The sequence below is a fragment of the Dermacentor silvarum genome, chromosome 5, assembly GCF_013339745.2.
Source record: "Dermacentor silvarum isolate Dsil-2018 chromosome 5, BIME_Dsil_1.4, whole genome shotgun sequence".
Taxonomy (NCBI): domain Eukaryota; kingdom Metazoa; phylum Arthropoda; class Arachnida; order Ixodida; family Ixodidae; genus Dermacentor; species Dermacentor silvarum.
Genome location: NC_051158.1, coordinates 19,761,098 through 19,785,079, shown reverse-complemented (window position 1 = coordinate 19,785,079; position 23,982 = coordinate 19,761,098). Strand labels below are relative to the sequence as shown.

Genomic DNA, 23,982 nt, shown 5'->3' with positions numbered 1-23,982 from the left:
TCCGATATATACTACTCGGTACCCTACGAGGAATGTTTGTGAGACAGCGTGCCCGCTTGACGGTGTCTGCGAAGGTACCGACAGCTTGAGAAAGCCCACTGTATAGCGCAAGTAAAACACAAAATAATGTTCCAAAAGCCAGGGGAACTCATACTTCAGTGTTTTTTTTTTTTTTTCTTTTATCACTGGCTTTACTCAACAAAAGTATAACAAAAACTAGGGCGGGACGTTGCGCCACCTATGCGGCTGGCATCGTCAGTACACAAAATGTCATCAGATGGGGGAACACATCCTGTACAGCTGTTGCCATTTGTGTAGCCGCATAGCTGGCACAACGTCTATGTTTTTGTGATACTTTTGTTGAGTAAAGCCGGCGAAAAAAAAAAAAAAAAAAAAACGAAGTATAAAACGCAAGCGAGGACACAACACAAAACTTTGTGATTCGTGTACTGTTGGACTCTATTTTGTTTGTACATCTGCATGGTGTTTTATTGAGTGCCATATCTTGCTACATTATTCGCTCTTTTTTGTGCATATTTGTTTCCTTCGCTAAGTGACAAGGAGTAGTAGCCGGTGCCGCCATAAAGGCGCCAACCTCACCTGTTAGTCATTTCGATAAAACAGAAAAAAAAAAAAAAGACCACGTATGGTCTTTTGGGACCGAATTCGCAAAGCTTTTCTTTCGTGTTAGTGCTCTTCGCCAGTGGCCGACCTGCTTCGATCGCTTAATGATATGTCCACCATCATGATTGACTGGCATTCGCTCTTACGAACAGTTCTGTCGAAAGAGGTTTTCTGTAAATGCGGGCCTGTTCTTTGTGTCTCTTTTATTGATTTACGTTAGACTGACTTTTCCCAGCTTACCCGACAACAGGCTTCGAGTATACCGAGAGCTGGGTTGCCATTCTGGACATGGTCAAATTCCCGTCGTATATATATATATATATATATATATATATATATATATATATATATATATATCATAAGAAGCTAACAAACAATGACACCAAAGACAACATAGGGGAAATTACTTGTACTTACTAATAGAATTAAAGAAATAAGAAATTAATGAAAATGGATGAATTAACTCCCAGGGTTAGTTCTAGTTGTACATAAATACCCTAGAAAGTGGATGGGAAAACGGCGCCGCCGTAGCTCAATGGTGAGAGCATCGCACGCGTAATGCGAAGACGTGGGTTCGTTCCCCACCTGCGACCCAGTGGCGCGCCGACGGGTGCCCCCCCCCCTGAGGCCGAGTTAACCCACCCTTTTGTATAACCCCTTTTCTTTCCTTGCGCCTTTGAGTACTGCAACTAAGATGTAAGAGGCGTAATCGTCTGCGAGTACGCAAAAAGCGACATTTTTTTGACAATTTCCCGTGAAGAAATTGAAATTAGTGCTGTTTAGATGGTATTGGCAAACTGTCAACCTCCCAAACACGTGAGCGTCACGTGTTGCTTCCTGCTTTGCGTAATTTGGCATTGAAGCGTTGTGCCGTTTGCCAGCTATGGCTGTTCGAATGTTTATGCACGAGAGAGAGAGAGAGAAGTTGAATGACACGAAATGTAGAGAGGTTGGCCTGAGCGTGCATTCCTCTAGCCAGCTACTCTGCGCTGGGGGAAGGGGAAAGAAAGAGGCGCATGATGGGCGACGATGACGAGAGGAGGAGGATGTAAAACATATAGCGAGCAATTTGGTTCTATACGCAAAGCCTACAGTCCAGGCCCGTACTTTTTGAAAGGTCAAGTAAGTCCTGGAGAAGTTCACGACTAGTCAACATGGCGGCGCCAGCTCCAATTTTGTGCAGCATACGTGTCTCCTCACACCGGCTTACGCTGGGGTCGCTATTTTCGCTGCTCGTTGTAATTACACGCTTTGCACTTCAGCCAGCGCGTATGGTAGTTCGCGTATCGCGCGCGCCTGCCTGTGTGCGGGAAAGCGTTATACACACGCGGGCGAAAACAACCGGGTTTGCCTTGCGTAACTCGTACTATGTGCGTGCTTGCGTCAGCCATCATTCCTGTCATTTTTTTTTCTTTTTTCTTTATTTCCTTTTCATTTAGTTCACGTTTACTTTTGCGTACCGCTCGCCAGTTATGCTATAGGGCTCCTCTCACAAATGTGACTTTGACACACTCATCGATCATTGCCGCTCAAAACAATGCTGTTTTCCGTCCAGCTAGGCGTCATATGTTATTCGCGTCCTCAGATCGCCGAATACTATTGGCGATACGAAACTGCGTCCCCCGTTTAGCTTTGGCTATGTAAGGCAGATAAATTTCGGTTGCTCGAAGAATTTAAGAGCAAGCTTTAGCTAGGGGCCTCCTATCTAAATACATTGGAAAGGATAAATCGTTTTTCTCGGCAACCGCTGCATCAAATTTGACGAGTTTTGTTGCACTTAAAAGAAAAAAAAAGTTAAAATCTAGTGAGTGTTGGTTGCGAATATTGTATTTAGGCTGTCAATGTTTCAATAAATATTTTTGAAAAGCGCAAATTTTCATAAACCGAAACTATGAAATTTACAATTCAGTAACTCGGCAATGAACGATATCGCATTTATGTAAATTGCATGTAATAGTACACCTAAAGCGGACAAAATTGATGTATGTTACATGGCTCTTAAATAAACCACTAATATGTAAGACTTTTGCATAACTCTTGTAAAAGTGTAAGGAATTCACGTAAGATAAAAATTAATATATCATGCTAGTCCGCTATGGATGCTCTAACAGGTGAAGTTTACAAACTTCGATATCTGTTTCTGGTGCAGAGGAATGTAACCTTTGTGCTTTTGTTTCGTTCAAGCTTGTCATTATTCGAAAATGCCTTTTAAAAGCTTCTGAAGCTAAATCAAAATTCTGCTTCCAACAGACACTAGAATTTAACCTTCTGTCTGTAATCCAGCGCATTTTATTACAATAGCTAGGCCCAGTGGTGATTTCAGAAAAGCGTTTCTGCGTTTCACATGTATTTGAATAAGGGTCATCGGAGCTGGCCCGAGCTATAGCTTCCTCTTGACGTGACAACGAGCGGCTTCTCGGTATCATGGAATGACGGTTGTGTGTGTGTGTGTGTGTGTGTGTGTGTGTGTGTGTGTGTGTGTGTGTGTGTGTGTGTGTGTGTGTGTGTGTGTGTGTGTGTGTGTGTGTGTGTGTGTTAGAGAGAGAGATAACCACGAATGCATGCAATGCATCGTCTGGCCTTTACGAGTTGCGTAGCCGCCCTTGTGTGACATGCGGATTGCAGGATACGGTAGCAGTACTCTCAGATTCCGAGCGCATGAAAGGCCTGCGGAATGTGCGACCTCGAGTTACGCTTTCCGCTTTCTTTGTTAGATTTCGCACTCGGTATAGTTGAGTGAGACCATGAACCGCGACGTGATCGACGGAAAGAAGCTCGTGCGGGCTTTCAACTGTCGATGTGTTGCTCTTGTAGCGCGCACACATCGCACTGAGTGTGGTGACCGCCTGTAGTTTGGTTTAGCTATGTAGTCCCAGTCGTATTGTCGGGATACGGCACAGTACATACAGATGATTTTGCTGTCGTGTGTGGAAACCGACCAGCTGCTTGGCGAGTATAATATATAGTCTGGCGCCTGAGGCAATTTGCATGTCCCGCTTCGCAAACAGTGGTGCAGCTTGTATGGACCAACGTGTCATTTAGTGTGTAGGGAGATAAAACCGTGATGCCGTGTCGAAAAAACACCTGGCCGTGCAGCATAAATTATCCCTCCGGCAAAATGGCAGGCACTACGTGCAGGCTGCGATGCCGAACAGCCACGCCAATTAAGATGTGATTATATATACGCGGGATTTCCGCATTTGCAGTATATTTTACTCGCCGTTTCGCCAAGCTGTCCATCGTGATCATCACGGCACTCAGAATGTCGGGGAAACGGTGACGCATATCGCGTTTTTGATTAACGCGTGATTTTAATCAGCGACGCGCGGCTAACACGTGTGTGCAAATCCGAGCAACTCGTACAGTCAACCGCAAAAGTTTACGGACTAGGGATCAATTTCCGAGCTGCCTTTAACAGTAATCAGTAAAACCGAACACCACAGTGTTGTTCACATATACTGGTAGAGACTGTAAATGCGAATACAATGGAATGCGTTGTGAGCTAGGGTGCGCAGATATTTATCTTTTTCTCAGTCATGTACCGTAAAATTTTGTGGCTGAATGTACACGAAGGCATTTGAAGGAGTTGTCACACCTTTCGCAAGGTGTGCGGGTCTGCATGGTTTGCCGCTGCCTGAAACCTACCCAGGATTTTGAAAACGGTACACTTATTAGTGCTTCTACATACTGTCCGCTATGCTGCGCCGGCCAGGAGGCAACGGAACCTCAATAGACCGGAGAAATATGTTCCGATTAACAGAAGTTCCGTTTACTGAGAAATATGTGCAGAGATGAAGTATTATATGTGCTGCACCTTAACCTTTAACGCCACCTTTGAAACCACCTGCACCTTAACGCCCCCTTAACCGAGGGGCCCGATTTTTATTAGCCATATCGTAAGAAGCAAACAAACCGTATTAGATATGTTTACCATGTATAGAGAAGTGAATGTAGCAGCTTGTTTGTCCCGTGGTTTGGGCGTGGTCGACGCCTACGGGATTGACTATAGCTGCGCTATATAGTTTCGATTTCGAGGAGGTGCTGGTGAGGTAACAACTCTTATTTCTCCAGTCGGTGACAGAATAGCCCGCGGTTGTGCAGGGGGAGTCCAACCCACCGCTCGATTGACGATTCCTCGAGCACATTGGTGGGCCGCCTCGTTCCCCGCGGTTTCCCTGCGTGAGCCAGGAGCCATATATCAATTCAGTTGGGTTGGGTTCTTCTTCACTATCTTGTTGTTTGGGGGAGAGTAGGGGTTGCAGTATTCGCAGCGTGGTTTTGGCCACCATTCCACGTGCAAAGTTGGATATGGTGGTCTTTGAGTCGCTGATTATGGAGGCAAATCCAGCCGCTGCAGCGAGGGCAATGGCCGCCTCTTGTGCCTCCGTCGAGTTGAGGGCACGGACAGAACCGGCCGTCCTTGTTGGTGTTGCTTGGGGCGCAGATTGGTTGTTGCCGTTGTTGTTGGTGATCTTGGGAAGTTACTGCGTACGTGTTATTTGGCAAGTAATATTTAGCAGCCTGTGAAGGCTTAGGAGTGAGGATCGACGGCGAATATCTCAGCAACCTTTGGTTTGCAGATGACATTGTCCTATTCAGCAACAATGGAGACACATTACAGCAAATGATTGAGGACCTTAATCCAGAAAGTGTACGAGTGGGGTTGAAGATGAATATGCAGAAGACAAAGATAATGTTCAATAGGAAGCAAAGGAACAAGAATTCAGGATCGCCAGTCAGCCTCTAGAGTCTGTAAAGGAGTACGTTTATCTATAAGTCAACTACTCACAGGGGACCCTGATCACGAGAAAGAAATTTACAGAAGAATAAAATTGGGTTGGAGTGCATACGGCAGGCATTGCCAAATCCTGACTGGGAGCTTACCACTGTCGTTGAAAAGAAAAGTGTACAATCATTGCATTCTACCGGTTCTAACATATGGGGCAGAAACTTGGAGGTCAACAAAGAAGCTCGAGAACAAGTTAAGGACCGCACAAAGAGCGATGGAACGAAAAATCTTAGGACTAACGTTAAGAGACAGGAAGAGAGCGGTGTGGATCAGAGAACAAACGGGGATAGCCGTTATTCTAGTTGACATTAAGCGGAAGAAATGGAGCTGGGCAGGCCATGTAATACGTAGGATGGGTAACCGGTGGACCATTAGGGTTACAGAATGGGTACCAAGAGAAGGGAAGCGCAGTCGAGGACGGCAGAAAGTCAGGTGGGATGATGAGGTTAGGAAATTCGCAGGCGCAAGTTGGAATACGCTAGCGCAAGACAGGGGTAATTGGAGATCGCAGGGAGAGCCTTCGTTTCTGCAGTGCACATAAAATATAGGCTGATGATGATGATTGAGCAGCGTCGACGTATGCTGCTTCGGAGTTGGACCCGCACGTGGGTGTTGTGCAGGGCTTGAGCTTTTGCCTTAAGGAAAACGAGCGAAATATATATGTATACACGCACACGCGGTAAGGTGAGAGCGAACATGCGTACAATACAAAGTGTCATTTGTGATTCTCTAGGAATACTTCCTTTTCCAGCAGGGTGAGCTATGGCGCACTAAGTATAATTAACGCAGTAAAATGCATCTGTAATTTCACATTTCTGCTTAGTTTCTGCCTTTTTCTTAGTTTCGACCTTAGTCTTATCGAACTAAGGTGTGCGAGCGTACTCTTTGCAGTGAACTCCTAAATGACAAATGTATATATTTATTACGTTGCTTTGCAGTTGCCTGGCTCTTTGATTAAAGCATTGTCCTATATAAGCGTTACTAAGCCAACGTAGAAGTGGAATGGAAGCACCATAGCTTCATGTCCACATGGTCGGCTACGTCCGTCTGCCTGTACACTCGTGCCAGTTCGCTCGATTGCCTATGGCTTGGTCGACGTTCTGCAAGGGTCTGGCGAAACCTTCTCGCCTCGCATTGTTTGCATTCGCGTCCGTTTCGTTCCGCGGCATCGAGATGAAGTACACAATGGAATGATGTCCCAATTGACATCAGCCATTCTTCATCGTAGTCAATTAAAGCTGTTGACGGGCTAATTGATTCGCAAACGGCGCTAGAAAACATGGAACCATGGAGGAAGGAAATGTATATAGGAGGGCGCATTACGTCACACAGCCAGTGTTTGCAAGACAACACTTCGTGAAGCCATCCCGTGCGCCTTGTCTTTTCGAAATACAGTCGAACCCGGATATATAGAATTATTGCGTATAACGAACAGCAGTAAAATCCCCGTGAAAACTCTTTTAGTATAATTTATTTTATATGTCGAATTAGCAATATCGAACTCAGCAATATCGAACTCTTTTGTGATCCCGTCAGATTCGATATATCCGGGTTCGACTGTAGTCAGCTGAACACTTGAACCGGCGCCCGGCGGACTCGATCGGTGCGGTGTGCTTGCTTCCCGGTGGGTTTTAAAAAATCGGCGCGCAACTTGTTCGGGTGATTTGCCGTGGTTTTGCCAGCCGCTCTGTGCACATTCACTCCCGATATGCTTGCGCAACTTCGGTCGCTTGCTGCAACGTGCATACTTATCGTCGTCTTCGCAACGTGCGAGGGGCCACAGCCGCGCCTTGCTGTCGCTTCTGTTGTGTTTTCGGAAGAGCGTGAAAGTTGAGCGGGTCACATAGCGGCAGTGGTGGAAGACTTACCTAATACTCATCGCGACGTGATCACGTGCTGGGCCTACTTTTCTTGGCTTCAGTTTCGTTACGCAATGCTCCTTCCTATAGTTATTTCCTTCCTTCATGACAGAAAGAGACCGCAGTGTACGATTCTGCGGGCTGCCTGCCCCGTTCCCCGTGAAAAGGTGGCTCCCAGAGCAGCTGCGCCATCTGTATTCGCTGCCGAGGTCTCTGCAGGCAGGGAGATGCACTTGTTGTGTCCCCGAGGTGAATGACGTATGTGACAAGGCGCGGGAGTCTGGCGCACCTGAGCTCCGGCCCCGCGCACGTGTCGGGAGACGCGCGCGGTGTGTATCCGCCTGATGGGGGGTGGAAGGGGTCGGGGGAGGGGGGGCGCAGCTTGGCTCGCTCGTGCGTGTCGGGGAGCCGTGCGAAAGTTGCCACACGCGCCGGACTCACCGGTGCGAGACCGCGGTGTGCGGATCGGATTTGTGCGCGCGGACTCGGCACTTGTTCGCGGCGTTGCGCTGGCGCCCGATTTTCGGCGCACGTTGCAACATTTCTCGAAGGGTATTTGCGTCGATCACTGCGCGAAATTCGTTCGACCGAATCTGAATCGGCGCACCTAGCCGGCACTCGAAAGCAAAATGTAATCCGGAAATCAGCTGCGTTCGTGCCACCGATACTCTGCTCCGAGACGTGGCTGCCGATTTGTACAGATCTCCTCGGTCGTTCCGTGTAATTGTTGTCACTTTGAGCATGCTAGCACGAGTGGTCGGACTCGACTGTGACGCGCAAGAGTGGCGGTGTGTCCGCTTTAGTGAATTGAAAGTTCGAGACACTTCTTTACAGCTACCAGCGGCATAATATTGGCGTGGTTGAGGTGTCCTCAACGTATCAGGTGCTTGTCGCATCTCGTACTTTCGCAATTGTGGGAACCCGCGGTAATACCACTCTGTTTTTCTTCCTCCCCCTTACTTTCCTCTAAAGGCATGGCGGGGCGGAACAGCGTTCGCCCCCCTCCCCCTCTTGAGATGGGATCGCTCTCCGTTCTCCGAAACGTCCGCGCTTTCGTTTCGCCGGGGCAACCTCGCGCGCCGCACGCGCGACGACGCATACACACGGCGGCCTTGAGGGGGCTGCTCGAAATTCCTCGTCTGGGAAGCAAGCGCCTCTTCGCGCGCCATCCTCTGTACAGAGGGGCGGGCTCTCCGTTAAATGCGGGCGGCGATAAAGCTCCCGACGTGTCCCCCTCCTCGTTTCTTCGAGATTTACAGCACGCAACCGGCTTCACCTGCCGTCGGCTCGCACGCTGCGCGCCGGCAACCGAGGCGCCCCGCGACGGCAGCTCGAATCGCTGTGAAGTGAGTGCCATTGTGAAGTCGCAAGCCGTGCAAAGTCTCCCACGCGCCGGGTTTTGTACGTGCGACGCGGCAAACGTGGTGATGATGCTTGTGTGTTGTAACGACGGCTGGGTTTGGCCTCGCGGTCCGAGGCCGGCAATTTCTCCGCCGGAGCGTCTCTTGCGATGGCTATGCCACCACACGCCCAACAAACCAGCCTCTCTTATTCCAGTGCAAGAAGAAAACGGGAAGCTTCCCTGCGCATAACACTATTATAGTCGTTACGTTCTCCGCATCTACATACCGCAATATCCCGAGTCATAGACCCCCCCCGCCCTCCGCCAACTGAGCTTTCATAGAAAAAGTTGGGTGAGCCATGTCTCGGGGACCAAAAAAAGGAAGGCTGTAAAATATGCATTTGTTTGCATGTAGCGTGGCTTGACAAGAGACACACTCAACGTTTATCACGGGATGTTATCTTGCTCGCAAGACTCATAAAACAATGTTTTACTGTCCGCGAAATCCACTGCTTGCGTCGCGCTAGGGCAGCTCCGGAAGAGCACAATTCGAAGCCGGTGACTGCGATCAGCCTCTGCCCAAAAGCGAACGCAGTAAGGAAAACAAAAGAAGAAAAAAGACGAAGGAAAAAAAAAAAAGCAAACAACGTCGACCTAAAATTAGAAAGGAAAAGAAAAAGGGCATCAGGGCGATCGGATTTTTTAGGGTATTTTCCCCAAATTGCGAGGCCCGCGGTTTACATTCTCTAGGGGTGGGCGACGACTCGGTGATGTTGACATAATCCATTTTTTTTTAGCCTAAAAGGGGGGTGCACGGGGGTGACTAGGGGATGGGCGATGACTCGAGATATTAACAGCAGTCGCAACTGTTCCGATGGTCAAAAAGGACTGCTCGGAGTCACTTGGCTATCGAAAAAAATTAAAAGACAGGAGTAAGAAAATATACAGGGTGTCCCAGCTAAATGTAGCCAATGTTTTAAAAATGACAGAGTTTGCTAGGAGGCTCAAACCAACTCAGTGGTGTTGAGGATCGCGTGTCCTAATGTGCTGTATTTTATCCGTTTTGCAAAGTCAATTAATTAGCATAAACTAATTACCTAACTTTTTTAAATATTGGCTTCACCAAGAAAGTGCCAATACGAAAGTTGTAGTGTTTGCAATTAAGTACCATTAATGGAGCGTCTTGTAATTACCTTTAAAGAAAGCCCGCGAAATAAAATGCAACCGCGTGATAGCGCCACTATTTCAGCGCCCCCAAACGACCGATCAGTAAAGGACATTGTTTGCATTCCTTTTTTTCAAGACTCACTCACGTGCCCTGTCGCCATCGGGCGCACAGAGCGAGCGGCGGTGGTGAAGGTGTGTCGCGCTTCGACGTGACGTGGCATAAACGTGTATCATTCGCACCACTTGTGGGTGAAGCCTGAACACACAGGGCAAGAAGAAGCTCGGGCTTGAGTAAACGTTGACCGCAGAACTGTTTAATCGAGAAGGAAAATGCCGTTGTCGTGTTCTTCTATTCGTTTGCTATCATATCTTACTAGCGACAGTTGCTGGCGCGTACCTTGCGGCCTTCGGAAACGCCAAGCCCGTCCCGGAACCGCTGTACATATACGCGGATTTCGTTTCTTGATCGGTCGCCTGGGAGCGCTGAAATAGTGGTGCTATTAAAGCCCCTATATATGTATAAATATATAGGGGCTTTAGGTGCTATCACCCGATCGTTTTTGTATTTCGCGGGCTTTCTTTAAAGGCAATTACGAGACGCTCCGTCAAAGGTACTTAATTGCAAACACTTTAGTCGGTCATTTTCAAATGTATATACGCAGTGCTTGTTCTGTGTCTGCATAAAACATTCGTAGAAAAGGGGGTGAAGACAAAGGTACCCTTGTCTTCCCCTTGTCTGGAGATATCCTTTGTTCAATCACTGTCGGTCACTCGTATATAGGGCCTTCGTGCGATAGGGCTTCTTACCATAAAACGGCGCGTACGACCCTTGTCTTATTCTGGTTCGATGTATACAGCTGCGTTATATACCATGTATGCGCGTGACCAATTTTTTTGCAGCGGTGTAGCTATCACTGAGAAGCGTCTTGCTTTTAAAGCTTTATCTGGTCGGTGTACGTCTCTCTTTGTCACGTTTCATCCCGACTACGGGTTTCTGTCGAAGTCACGATTGCGCGAGGAGAAAGTCACATGTAGCACTGGAATGTTGTCGTCCGTGAATCGTTGTGGTCGCATCGTCGTCGGACCCGGTGACGCTGGCTTCGTTGGCAGTTTTTCCTGTGAGTGGCACCCCGTAGGTGTTCGTGCACACGTGAGCCTTATAACCGGATGTGCGGTGATGCATTGTCGCCTGCGTGAATGCGTAGCGGGAGTCGTTCAGCCGCGGATGAAGGAGGCGCGCGAAACGTCCCGTGTGTTTAATTAAGTAAGAATATGTTGCTAGTTTGTGTGTATGACAGTAAATATCGGGAATCTTGCGTGAACCAGACGATCGCCACAGTAATGCACACGTTGTATTTCAAAGGAAGAGGTGGTAGTCTGCGCCCGTCCTGTCTGTACGACACCTGTTCGTACTGTGTTGACCATGCACTGCAGTGCTCGCATGAGGACGACAGTGTGTGCAGCACGAGAAACCCAAGTCGACCGGATCTGCGCTGCTCATAAGCACCGAGCTCCGCTGTTGCTTCCATCGCGTAATGGAAACGCGAGCGACGTAGTAAGGGGCCTAGCTGTACGTCGTCGTCATATTTAGGTCCACTGCAGGACAACAGGCCGTCTGCGCCATAAATTATATATGTTCGCGGAGGCTGTAATTGCCTTGCTGTATTTAGAAAACTATACGAGTGCTTAGAAACTTAGAAAGGTAAATCGTAACAAGTAACGTTAGAAGAACGAGTCCACAAGCACGAAGATTACACAAATCCACGTACTAACCACCATTCTCACGGTAGCTGAACGGCAGAAGTTGTATTTTTCTTCTTCTTCTTTTTTTATTAGACTATATATATATGGCTACCTTTACATGACCTCGACAATTAAGAGCGTGTCGAGTATACTCGACCCACTCCTAATTGTCGAGTTAATTGTCGAGGATATAGGAAGCCGGGACTCCTACATATATCAACCACGGCCGCTCGATGAAACGCACCTCGTGCGTTTTATCGAGCGGCCGTGTATTGACGCTGCAGCAGCGCTTACATGATATCGTATATACAAAACTGGTCGAGATATGTGCCGCAGCCTGTGGCGAGGCGAGAGAAAAAAGACATCGCGTCCCACATTATCTCTGCCGGCTGGGACCCGCCGACCGGACTCGTCCGCGTACACATGCGCGTTGCATCAACACCACCTATAGATAGTACAAGGCCTGTTCACTGCGATCAATGACGTCATGCTATACCTGACCCGGCTGCCATAGAATGATGATGATGTATGGTGTTTAATGACGCAAGGGCCACTGCCATAGAATCTAATGGGGATACTCCCGAGTATAAGCCGTGGTGATTTTAACGTCACCGCTTTCGTCACGCCAGCCTTGGCAATGGAAATTTCGGGCCAGGTACCATGACGTCATGGATCGGAGTGAGCAGGCCTTGTGGTATCCAGGTATAGTGTTGGTTGCATGCGAGTCGCGGGCTGAGTCAGCCCACTGCGTGCAGTCATGCTGGCGCATCACGACTCGGCGATCGCTCAGTACGACAGGATAGCGTTTATACATGAACGCGACAAGCAAATCTCGTCTTGGCAATCTCGACTCTACCCGTTTTTGTCGAGATGCAGTTACGCTCGGGTCGCGGAGAAAGCTGCGCGTTAAGCTTGGAGGTGCAGATTGTGCCCCTGCATGGCGGACTGGAGCGTGTGCGGCCGTGGTGGTTGTGCACAGTGAAGGCACTCGCGGAGTTCGGGGTCACCTGTCGATGGCGACCACCTGGCGGCCTGGTCTGACCGGAACAGTGCGGGGTCTGGTTTGGGAGCCTTATCGCCGACCGCGATCGCCATGCACTCCTGCTGCCTTTGCACGTCACGCAGGTGACGGGCGGAGGTGGCGGCATCTGTTTCGCCGGCGCCGCGCAAGGGGACGATAATTAACGTCAATACGCGAACAGTAATCCGCACTTTTAATTTTCCAGTGCTCTTTCTACGAAGAGATGCACACCTGGCTCGTACATATGCGCAAGCGGGAAGCGGTGCGCAGTCTTTTGAAAGCGCGTTGCGTCGGTAGCGTTCCGAAGTTGAGTAAAGGCGCTGTAGACGTTTCTTTATTGCGATCGTATATGGAGCTATAGGAAATGGGGAACGATCGTGCTCGTTCGTCACGCTTTTCTTCAGGCACGCCGCCGAGAGAGACCCTGGGTGCTATTCCGTACGATATCAAATCCAACCATGTTGGCGCTTACAGCCAATCAGGGAGGCCGTATGGTAGCTACGCGTGAGCCCTTTCCAGAACTGACAAGGTGGTGAAGCAAGTAGAAGGGACAGTTGGGCGAGTTTCTTCGAAACGGCGCCACAGAAAGACACGGACACTGAATGATACTAAGAATACAAGCACCAACTATCTACCTAAGTTTATTCGCAAAAGACAGGACAATATATACTCGCACGGGGTTAAACAAACAAGGAAAAGTTCGCCATTCAAATACAAATTTATTTTTGATGCGAGTCGGCGCTCGTGTTCTTGGTGTCATTCAGCGTTCGTCTGTTTCTGTAGCGTCGTATCGAAGAAATGGCGAATTCGACAACATGGCGGAAATTAAAAATAGAAGACATTGCTGAGGTTGTACGTGCCACAACCAGGATATGATTATGAGGCACGCCGTAGTGGCGTACTCTGGATTAATTTTGACCGCCTGGGGTTCTCACGCAATGCACGGACCACGTGTTGCATTTCGCCCCTATCGAAATGCGGCCACTGCGGCCGGATATATGGCGGAATTTGACAGTGTCCAAAGTAGCACCCCCGTCTGTGGAGATATAACCATAGAGTTTCCTACAAAAATTACTAGAGGGAACTCCAGCACAGCTGCTGCGATTCAGCTACTATACGGGAATGATGGTTAGTGTTTGGAATTGTCTAATATTAGTTCTTGGTGGCATCCAGCGTTCTTGCGGCTTTGTTTACACGCTTTACCCGCCTTTATTGGCCGAAATTGTGAAGCAATCCTATCTTTCCAAACGCAGGAGGCAATATTGCTCTGTGATCGTACACAGTCATTGCGAGTGGTCCCTTTTATAACGCAGTATTCTGTTAAAAATGACTTGCTCGCGAAGCCGTTTGAAGCCAGAAGGACATATCTGTGTATTATTCCCATGCTCGTAGCACCCGTATCGACGCTATAGCGTCACAATACCGTTCAGTAGTATGCGTAGGAAATTGTATGGATAGAGCCAACGATGTTTCCGTTTCAAGCGCAGAATATCGCCATGCCAAGGCCGCTTTGCGGGAGTGGATATAGATTGACAAACGTCTGTCGGGCTCGTCTCGTGCACAGTGCCGCGTGCAGCGCTATAGGCCGTGCCACTGACCGACACCATGCTATAATGTATGTAATAGTAACTCTCTCATAACAGCTCGCACATCGTGCACGAATGCCATTCTTAGTGACGCTGAGTCGGAGTTCGAGGCACATGCAAAACTCACTGCCTACTACTTGTAGCTTTGTTTTTATATTAAACCGATTCCTTCCTTTCCTGTTTTATCCGCTGAAGATAACAAATCCGTGTATGACGAACGCATCGCGGAAGCCTAAGTTCGTTAGAGACGAGCTTGAGTATATCAAATTATACGTATACTTATCCAACTGCTTTAGCGCGTAGGCCGGTTGGGTTCGACTGTATTAAGAACCCCAGGCTGCGTTGCGCAATCGCCACACCGATCTGCCACCTCACACATTGGCCTCGTGTTGTAAGGTGTGCGCTGTTCTTAGGGGTTTCTTGCGCGCATGCGTCGTTGGGCGAAGGCGCGCATCCGGGCCACCTAGCGCACGTGACACGCGCATTTTGTCGGACCGAGCCGTGCAAGCTGCAAACCCTTTGCGTACCGCGGCGAGTATTCAGCGCTTACCCCTCGGTACCGGGCCGGCGATAAATGTTCTTTCCTGTGCATTTATTTCGCGTTTGTCAACAGGGAGGAAATTTCAAAAGCTCCATAGAGTTATCTACAAGAACTACTGACTCTGGCGCGGCGATCCCTCAGTTATATTAATGTACGGGGGTGATGGGTAGGTGTATACGTGGATTTGTCTCATCTTTGTGCGTGTGGCTTCAAGCGTTCTTGTGACGTTACTTATTACGCTTTATCTTTCTAAGCACTCACACCATTTCAACACAGCAAGGCAATTAGTCGCTGTCCATAAGCGTATAATTATTGCGAATCGTTGCATTATGTAGGGGCAATATTTCGTTGAAAATACTCAATTTGCAAAGTCACAAAGACGTCTGAAGCGGGAACGATGAACTGTATAGGCATATTGATGTATATTCCCATGCTGTCCTAACCTCCGTCCTACATTCTGCTGAATGTAGAACCTGCATTCCTAGCCTACATTCAGTACTTCGTAACCTCCGTACTTGCAGCTCCCGTAAAGGCACTATAGAGCGCCAGAGTTTCCCTCTATGGTGATTCCGTGGTCGCGTCCTGACTCATCGAGAGAGCGTACATACATACACCGGCCGACATGCATGCAGGTCAAGAGACGAGGCCACCTGTCGCACTGCTTTGTTATATCGCATACAGCTTCTGCCCTCCGCTTTTCGTTTCGGAAGCACCTCGGCGGTATCCGTTTCCCGTGGTGCTTTGTGTACCGCACCTCGCGGCGGGAAGTCGTCCGCGCACACGTCCGTGCCATTTCGCCGAGTCAGGTGTGCGTGGCTGACAGCGGCCAGGTGCCCGTTGACCGATCGTGTCGCGTATACAGGTGTCACAGCAGACGACCGCAACACATTCGCTGCCTATAGAGTATATAATGCGCCGTGCATGTCCGCTCGCGAGTGAGTTATAATATACAGCGCAACGCTGGCGGAGATCTCGGGAGATCGAGGCGGTTCGCCGACAGAATCGCTTTTAATTCCGCTCCAAAACGTGCTAGCTGCTTGTGCGGCTTAGACGACTGAAGCACTTGCGCGATGGTCTGCACTATATGCAGAGGCATGCGTGCATGGAGGAAGGAAAAAGTTAGGAGGCAGCATCGCGCAACGCGATTGAAGCCAAGCCTGTCGGCCCGACACGTGGTATTCACGTCTGAACGCGCGGTAAATTTTAGGACTCCCGCTCTGCATGCAGCGCTGCGGCAGCCCCCCGAACAAGTGGGCATTAGATTAAAAAACCACCGGGCACCAAACGTCTCGGCAAATCTCCATTTCTGCCCCGTGATCTCGACCCAAGAGTTGGGCCGACAATGAGCATATGGGAGTGGCGTCACGGAGCGTTCGCTTGCCAAGGCTGGCTGCGTGACGTCATGCTCTCTTCTAACTTTTTTCCTTCCTCCATGCATGTGTGCCATGTGGGCTCTTAAAAACCCGATTCTCGGCGTTATATCCTGGGCGTTGGGCACGCGCTTGCGGCGGTCGGAAGATGACGCGCGCGCGGGGTTGTGGGAAACTTTTCCCTCCGTATCGAGCGAGAGCAGTTCTGACCTTTCCTGCGTCATCCTTGGTTTTCCCGCGTGTGATCGAAGCTGGCCTATATGTTGGTCTGCCATGTGTCGAACATCGAAGCAAAGCGCTCGCGAACGGGCCGCCGACGTCTGCGTTGTTGTTCAGATATGGCGTGGTTTGTCCTGACCCAATGTAACTGCATGCGCCGAGCGCGCGATATGTCGGGAGTGTGAACGTAAGGAGAAGGTCAACGTTAGGCCAGGCCGGCTTTGTCGACATGAGGTGTAGCGGGCAGAAGTTAGAGTCTGGTTGGCTATCCTACGTGGGGGAAAGGGAATAGAAAGATGAGCGAGAGAGAGAGAGAGAGGACGCAGTGAATGTATGAACGCGCGCGCGCGGACGGCACCACGCAAAGATATGCTCGTCCAAGCCAGTCGTTATCAAAGAGCCCAAAAGTGCGTTCACTGCCTTCTGGTACGATGATCGTTGGCGACCACGTTCCAGCAGCGTCTGCACGAAAAGTGGGCGATCGCCTGCTAGTCGCTGCAGTGTATATTGAACAGTCATAGTCAATAAATCGAGGACAGGGGCACAATAAACATAGGCGGTGTTCTTTTGGCAGCCGCGCAGCCATAACATGCAGCTCTGTCAGCTATTAGCGCTAAATGAGATCTCGCGAAGGCAGCTGCCAACCACAACTAGCACCGAAGCGACACCTCGCGTTGGTGCATTTCGGATGAAGATCGGAGTTGCAACGAACGGTTCATGACTTTATACGCTATATATAACGCACTTTAGAGTGCGTCTCTCGGAAGTACTCGTAGGATGCTGGCGAATGCCTTCTATAGCAGTGGTATACTAGGAATTCTCCTTTCTCTGTCATGTGACCTGTTGGATGGTTTACCATTTTAGGCCGTAGCGGCATTTAGCGCTTCTATGACGTACTGTCGTGAACAGTATGCAAGGGAACACGGAACGCTGACTAAAATCTGCCCTCCCATACATCTCCCGTGTAAGCAAGCCATGTCATATATGTCGTTCCTACAGCAGCAGTATTCATCGAAGCTCTCGAGTCTATTACCTGTAATTGCGATACGTTAAGGTGCATGGCTATAAAGTATAGTTACGTATAGCTAATGCGTAGAGCATGATAGCTGTCATCTGCCTACTAGATCGTCTCGCATTGCAGGAACTTATCAATGGTTTTATCGCTTGCAAGTTCAGCCTTCTCTCTTGCGCGTTTTCAGCTTTAGTTGCCTTGTTCTCGCTTCTTGAACCTGAGCACACCCAACTTGAACTTGTTTTAGCTTTGACAGACAAGAAAGGGACACACGAAGCGCTTCTTGTAACACGTGCCGCTTCTTGTGTCTGTCGGCTCTAAAACAAGTTCACTCCGAATAACCAGCTCGCGCAGATCAGCACCCCGCCTATAATTTGAAGTAAAACTAGAACTAATCGGGGACAGAATTCATATAGATTTTATTTCGTAAGTTATCTTCGCCATTGTCCGGTCGTCTTCGCTAACACTCTGTCCGGCATCATGATTGGTTGACATTTGCTCTTACGAACAATTCTAGTGTAAGAACGTTTTTGTAAATACAGGCCCTGAATGGTTGACACCTCTTCCACTGTGTCGCGGCCTTCGAAAAAGGAATAAAAATTTCACCGCCCAAGCGTCCCGTACAGATGGTAAACCAGCGAAGCTGAAATGTGCAGTCCCGGTGTGAGTCACACGTGATTTCCTTCTTTCTTGTCCCTGGCTCATACCCGCATATGCGCCACACGCGATTTTATTATCGTTAATCGTGACGTAACTGACAAACATGTGATGTTATTTATGTCATGACCTATCATCATGTTAGCCATACATTCGTATCCTTCCAAGCCAATTTTCGATAGGTTTATTTCCGCCGGAGGGTTTCTGTGGTCGGACCACGAGTGTTTCAGCCTATAGGCGTTTACAGCTTCGCTGTTGTATAATAACGTAAAGGGCCGAAAGGCCCAGCGTGGCGACTGAAAGCGTTGATGGCGCTCAGCGCGGCGTGCGCAGCGGAGGACCCCGGTCCCATATGGCCTCTCGCAGGTCGCCTTCCCGCGGCCGCGTCCTTGCGCATTCGCACGGAGCCTTTCCCGTATTTTTCCCCCGGCGGGTCTCGTCCCCTGATCGATGTTACTTCCCGTTTGCCCCGGACCACGTGGCACGGCGGCTGCGCTGGCGGCGGCGGCGGGAGGGCAGGTGCCGCGCCTGCGCTCCCTTTTCTCCTGTCCCTCCCTTCCGTTCTCCGAGGGTTCCTTCCTTGAGAGGAAGCGTATATTCACCTTCTTTCTCGTGGCCTTGTGTGACACGAGGACCTCGTCTCCTTTGTTTTCCCCCCGATGCCGAGGGTGAAGGCCACAATGTGCGCAGCAGGGCCGTGCGCGTTTTCTGACACGGGGAACTCGGGCGCGGCAAGATGTCTCTCTGCAACTCTATTCTTTTTTTTTTTTTTCACTCTCCTTCCCTTGTACGTTCGATCATGCCGATTCTTTGTACCATCTATCTATCTATCTATCTATCTATCTATCTATCTATCTATCTATCTATCTATCTATCTATCTATCTATCTATCTATCTATCTATCTATCTATTCTATCTATCTATTCCAATCTAAATCATCAAATATTAGCATGGATCAAAGCCTACCTTACAAAACGCCATCAGTTTGTTACTGTAAATAAAACAACCTCTGATATTGCTGCTGTCAATTCCGGCGTCCCACAGGGATCCGTTCTTGGCCCCCTTTTCTTTTTGATATATATAAATGATATTGTCACTAACCTCTCTGTTAAAATCAGGCTTTATGCTGATGACTGCGTTCTGTACAATGAAATAACAACGGAAGAAGACCAACTCAGGTTAAACAGGGACTTTAATAAGGTAGTTCAGTGGTGTAAACAATGGCAAATGTGCATTAATTTCGAAAAAACAGTATATATGCGGATAACTTTAAAAAAGAAGCCACTGCTATATCGCTATGGCACAGACAACGCTTTTTTGTCCGAGGTAACGCAATATAAGTATCTTGGCTTGTACATAACAAAGGATCTTTCCTGGTCAAAGCACCTTGACACAGTAATAGCGAACTGTCGCCGCAAATTGTTTTTTCTAAGACGCGTATTAAAATCCTCCACACCAGCAGTACGTCTATTGGCATACAAAACACTCGTCCGCCCCGTTTTAGAATATGCTGTAGTTATATGGGACCCGTTCACTAAAAGCGATATTGAAAAGCTAGAAAGCTTCCAGAAAAAAGCAGTCCGATTCATCTACAATACATATGGGCGTAGTTCTGTTACTAACCTTTTATCTCGGAGCGGCTTGCCTTCTATAAGTGCTAGAAATCGTGTATGTCGTTTAAAATTCTTTTACCAAATAATAAATGGTCATTACAACATCGACACGTCTCACATTATCGCCTATACAACAGGTTATGCTACAAGACAGCGACACTCACTATCTGTAACTCCATTTACAACACGTGTAAACTGCTTCAAGTATTCATTTTTTCCTAGAACAATAGTAGATTGGAATAAGCTGGCCGATAAAACTGTAACACAGGACTCATTATCACTTTTCGAGACTAATCTTTAATAAAAATCATTTTGCAGTTGCTGAAATTGTTAGTGATAGCACTGTTTCACTGTTTGATTAGAAAATCGCTGAAGTAACGTTTCTCTTTCCGTCTTTTTTTTTTTTCCCCTTTTATCTGTTCGCTTGTGTGAAGCGCTTGTTTTTGCGCTTGTTCTTGCGCTTGTTTTTGCGCTTATGTGAAGCGCTTGTGTGAAGAAACTTTTGAGTGCAGTTCCCAATTTTTGTACTTATTTTCTTTTGTATGTAAAATTTCGTGTACCACGCTGCTAAGATCTTGCTTAAGATCGCAGTATTTATAAATAAATAAATAAATAAATAAATAAATAAATAAATAAATAAATAAATAAATAAATAAATAAATAAAAACCGCCTGTTGCTATCCTCTGCAAAACCAGCATCACGCGGTGTTCCTCGACTGCTCTCCCATCAGCATCCCGTGCACTTCCCGTGCCGGTGACGAAACGGGATATATTTTCGACTTGTCGGAAGGACAGCCTACACCGGCGCTTGATTGCTGGAAGGTGTCAATAGACGTACGTAGCAAAAAAAAAAAAAAAAAAAAAAAAAACAAATACGAAGGCTTGGCTTTGCATTAGTATCGGGGACAAATGGGAACCGGATTACATGAATGTCATTCGCTGAATGTCATCCGCTGCAATCTGTTTTTGTTTTTTCCCTCTCTCTCTCTCTCTCGTTGTTTATTTATTTATTTTTTCTGCGTTGCGTGCTTTCGCTCGACAGATTGTTTCGTAGAATCCACCTTTCTTCGTTTTCGCGCTATTGGCTTACGCGTCGAGATGCCGTGGCTTTTTCTTTTTATCTTTTCTTTCCCTTGGCTCACGCCGCACGCGTTTCAAAACACACTGGCCCGTCGCGCCCCTTGTCCACTATTCGCGACCGCCGTCGTTTCTCGGCGCAATGGGAAAACAATGGTAAAAAAGAAACGCGGGCGAATCTGTGTACGACGAAGGAGGAATCGATTTTGTTTGACGACACCGTGATCACGTGGCGGCGTCGTTCTTCGCGTACATGTACGCGTGACGTCACCGTCGGCGCGCGTGTGACGTGTCGTAACCATGCGACGGGGGGCTACAGCGCATGCTCGCTCCGCCCGTATATAGGGAAGCGGACAGCGAGGAATTGCGGCGGACACTCGTGGGCGGCAACTCGGGGCCCGCGCGAGCGAGGGGGAGGCGCACCGCGCAGATGTTGCGAAACGCGCGCAGGGCCGGAACCCTGTGTGCGCGCGGCTCCATACTCGACGGACAGCAGTCGCGAGGGCAGCGACGCTGCGCGGCCAGTTTGTTGTTGTTTATACCCCTCGATGATAACAGGGATCGACCACTGGCGCTCGTGTATTGAGGCGCATCCGCTCGGTGTTGTGAGTATACCTTTGCCCCGGTGTGCTGCTCAGGGAGAGAGTGCTTGCAGTCGTGCGTAAAGTGCTCGGTGGTAGCATATGTGTGCGCGTGGAGTGACGGGTTCGTTCTGGAAACGACCGCAGCCGTGGGAGGCACAGTCGGGGACGTGTCGGGAGAAGAGGGATGAGGAAAGATTGTTTCGAGAACCATATTGCAGCGGCAATATTGCGACTTGATTTGCAGAAATATTTATTACTGATAACTCCCTTTGGCATATGAGAAACGCTAGTGTGGGCTCTAATTAGGTTTCCAGCGTTTAAAGCAGAGATTTTAAGCATCAAATTCAGCGTGTCAGAAATTACACATTGGGCTTTGTGGGGTTAAAGGAGTCATACGCTGTCGAGATATTTGTTAATAAAATTGGGCGAACGAAGAGCGCCGGACGCACTCCCCATGTGATGCTGTAGACGCTGTCGTATCGCAAAGCATGCAGCTCGGCCGGTATATTGTATATTCCGATTCTGTAGTACAATGCTATTCCTTTAAATGACGCTTCGTCAATGGTGCGAGCGGCGCTCCGCGCCCGTTTTCACCGCGGTCGGCCAGCCGTAAACGGCGAATGATAAGAAAGGTATATAGAGAATCCTTATACATTATACCGGCCCCCTCGTCTCACATCTGTGATGGCCATGCTGAAGCACCCAGTCGGTTGTCGTGCGATAGATAAGCTTCGCCCAAAACACACGCAGAGAGCTCGAGCCGAGGTCTGAGTGCCGTCGTGGACAGCGGGCAAATTGGAGGAAATCGTATACTTTGGACTCAACAGCGCGAGGACTTCATATATGGGCTGTCGCCTCCGCTGTTTTCATCGTATAGCAGTAGCGAGCCCCTGGAGCCCTGTATTTTACTGAGCTGGTTTTCCCGTGATTTCCCCAGTCGTATTTAAAGGTGGCAGTGGTTTCTGTCTTTCCTCGTGGTATATTCTTTCTTCTTGCCAAACTTTTATGCATATAGGGGCAAGCTATTTCACGCATCGAGGGCCAGCGCTGCTCACCCGTGGATAGTGCGCGTTTGTGAACGTGACGCGCGCACAGCAGTGGCGTAAATGCGTTGCAACTTTTTTTTTTACTCTTTTTTTTTTTTCATGTGCTGTTATGTTGAGCTGTCGTCTCGTTGAGCCGATATAGGTTTTAACCAAGTCGCGACCGCCTGTATATGCATGCGTGTCACAGCTCGTTAAAATTTGGAACCGAACAAATGCAATGTCGACACAATGTTGCTTAGACCTCACAATCGGTGTCGCTTTGGCCGTCGAAGCTGTCGCTCGAAAATGTCGTTGTTGAAATGATGAAAGCATCATAACGAATCGTAGCGCGGAAAAAGGACGGAAAAAGAGACGGAGCGTTCGACTCTTTTCTGTTCGTCTAAATGTTTGCGCGCGCTGCGATGATTATGTCGAACTAAAGTATCCACGATGACGAAAGTCTCTCGAGGGCTTTGGTGACTCGACAATCGCGTTATGGCAGCGCCAAGAACGACCTGGTCGGCGCGAATTAAATCAGATCGACTTTCGGAATGATGCCCATCAGATCGGTCCAGCAGGATCCCCTGGACGTACGTCACAGCTGTGACTACAGTGAGAGTATGACGAAATCTTGTCTGCATGGCCGGCAAGCTAGAACCGTAACGAAAGCAGAATAGGCGCCGACCAAGGTGAAGAAAACTTGACATTTAATTTGGCTACCACACGGGACCCTTAATTGTTCACAGTGAAGGGAAACGGGTATATAGGGGGCGAGGTTTAAACGCGATTGAGCACCCGACCGTGCGTGCTGGGATCGGGTCAAAATCTCCGTCGTTCCGATCGAAAGTTGGTGCGGTTTTCTCGATGCGTAGCGACTCGAGATAGAGGCTCTGATTCACACTTTTCTCGTGCGCTGTCAATTGTTAAAAAAGAGGAGAAAGAAACATGAGAGAGAAAGAGAGAGAGAGAGTGCAGATCCCACGCACTGTGTGAATCGTTGTTACGCGAAGCATTTTGCAAGTATCTGGATATCCAGCAATTTTCGTTCTCCTTTCTGAGGTTTTACGTGCCAAAACCAGTTCTGATTATGAGGCACGCCGTAGTGGAGGGCTCCGGATTAATTTCGACCACCTGGGGTTCTCGTGCACTACAACACAAGCACACGGGCGTTTTTGCATTTTCGCCTCCATCGAAATGCGGCCGCCGCGGTCGAGCATTATTCGGCGTTCCGTAAAACGATACCAGGTGGACCAACGTGTTCGTGAAAATTGAGTATAGTTGTGTGTGTGTGTGGAGTACGTGTGTGTGACGACAGCCGCAGCACGACGATGACCGCGCCGAAAACGATCGTATGACAGCAAATTTAGGCACGATATACGTCGTTCGACGAGAGCATTACGACGTGACGATTGTTGGGTTCTGCGTGGGTAGTGGACGATAGTAAGCGAGAGACGAGGAAAGTGGGCCGGTCCCGAAGGCCGTGCAGCTTCTTACACGGCGCCTCAAAGCGCGACCTGTCACGAGTAAGGAAGCGGCGCGTGGCAGCGCATGCCCCGAGTGTTTCGGTGAGCTGGTTGCGTTTGGAACGCGAGAAATATGAGTGCGAGCGTGGCCTAGGGGTTAGAGCACCAGGCCGATGTGCTACATGATTGTGTTGCGCTTAGACACAGGCGGAAGAACCAAAGAACGAAACATATTCGTTCTTTACTTCTTCCGCCTAAGCGCAACACAATCACGAATGTCCACCAACTAG

At 48.7% G+C, this 23,982-nt stretch overlaps 1 protein-coding gene across 3 annotated transcripts in view; it reads left to right on the top strand.

The window, feature by feature from the left end:
- Positions 1 to 23,982, top strand: part of LOC119453987 (uncharacterized) — a 117,580-nt gene that overhangs the window by 17,848 nt on the left and 75,750 nt on the right. The window contains exon 1 of one of the 3 annotated variants that reach the window (XM_049667473.1): positions 20,872 to 21,225. The exons of the other annotated variants lie outside the window; for them this stretch is intronic. The gene's annotated coding sequence lies outside the window, so the exon portion shown is untranslated. Of the gene's footprint in view, positions 1 to 20,871; positions 21,226 to 23,982 lie in introns of those variants that run through there. 3 annotated transcript variants of the gene reach the window in all.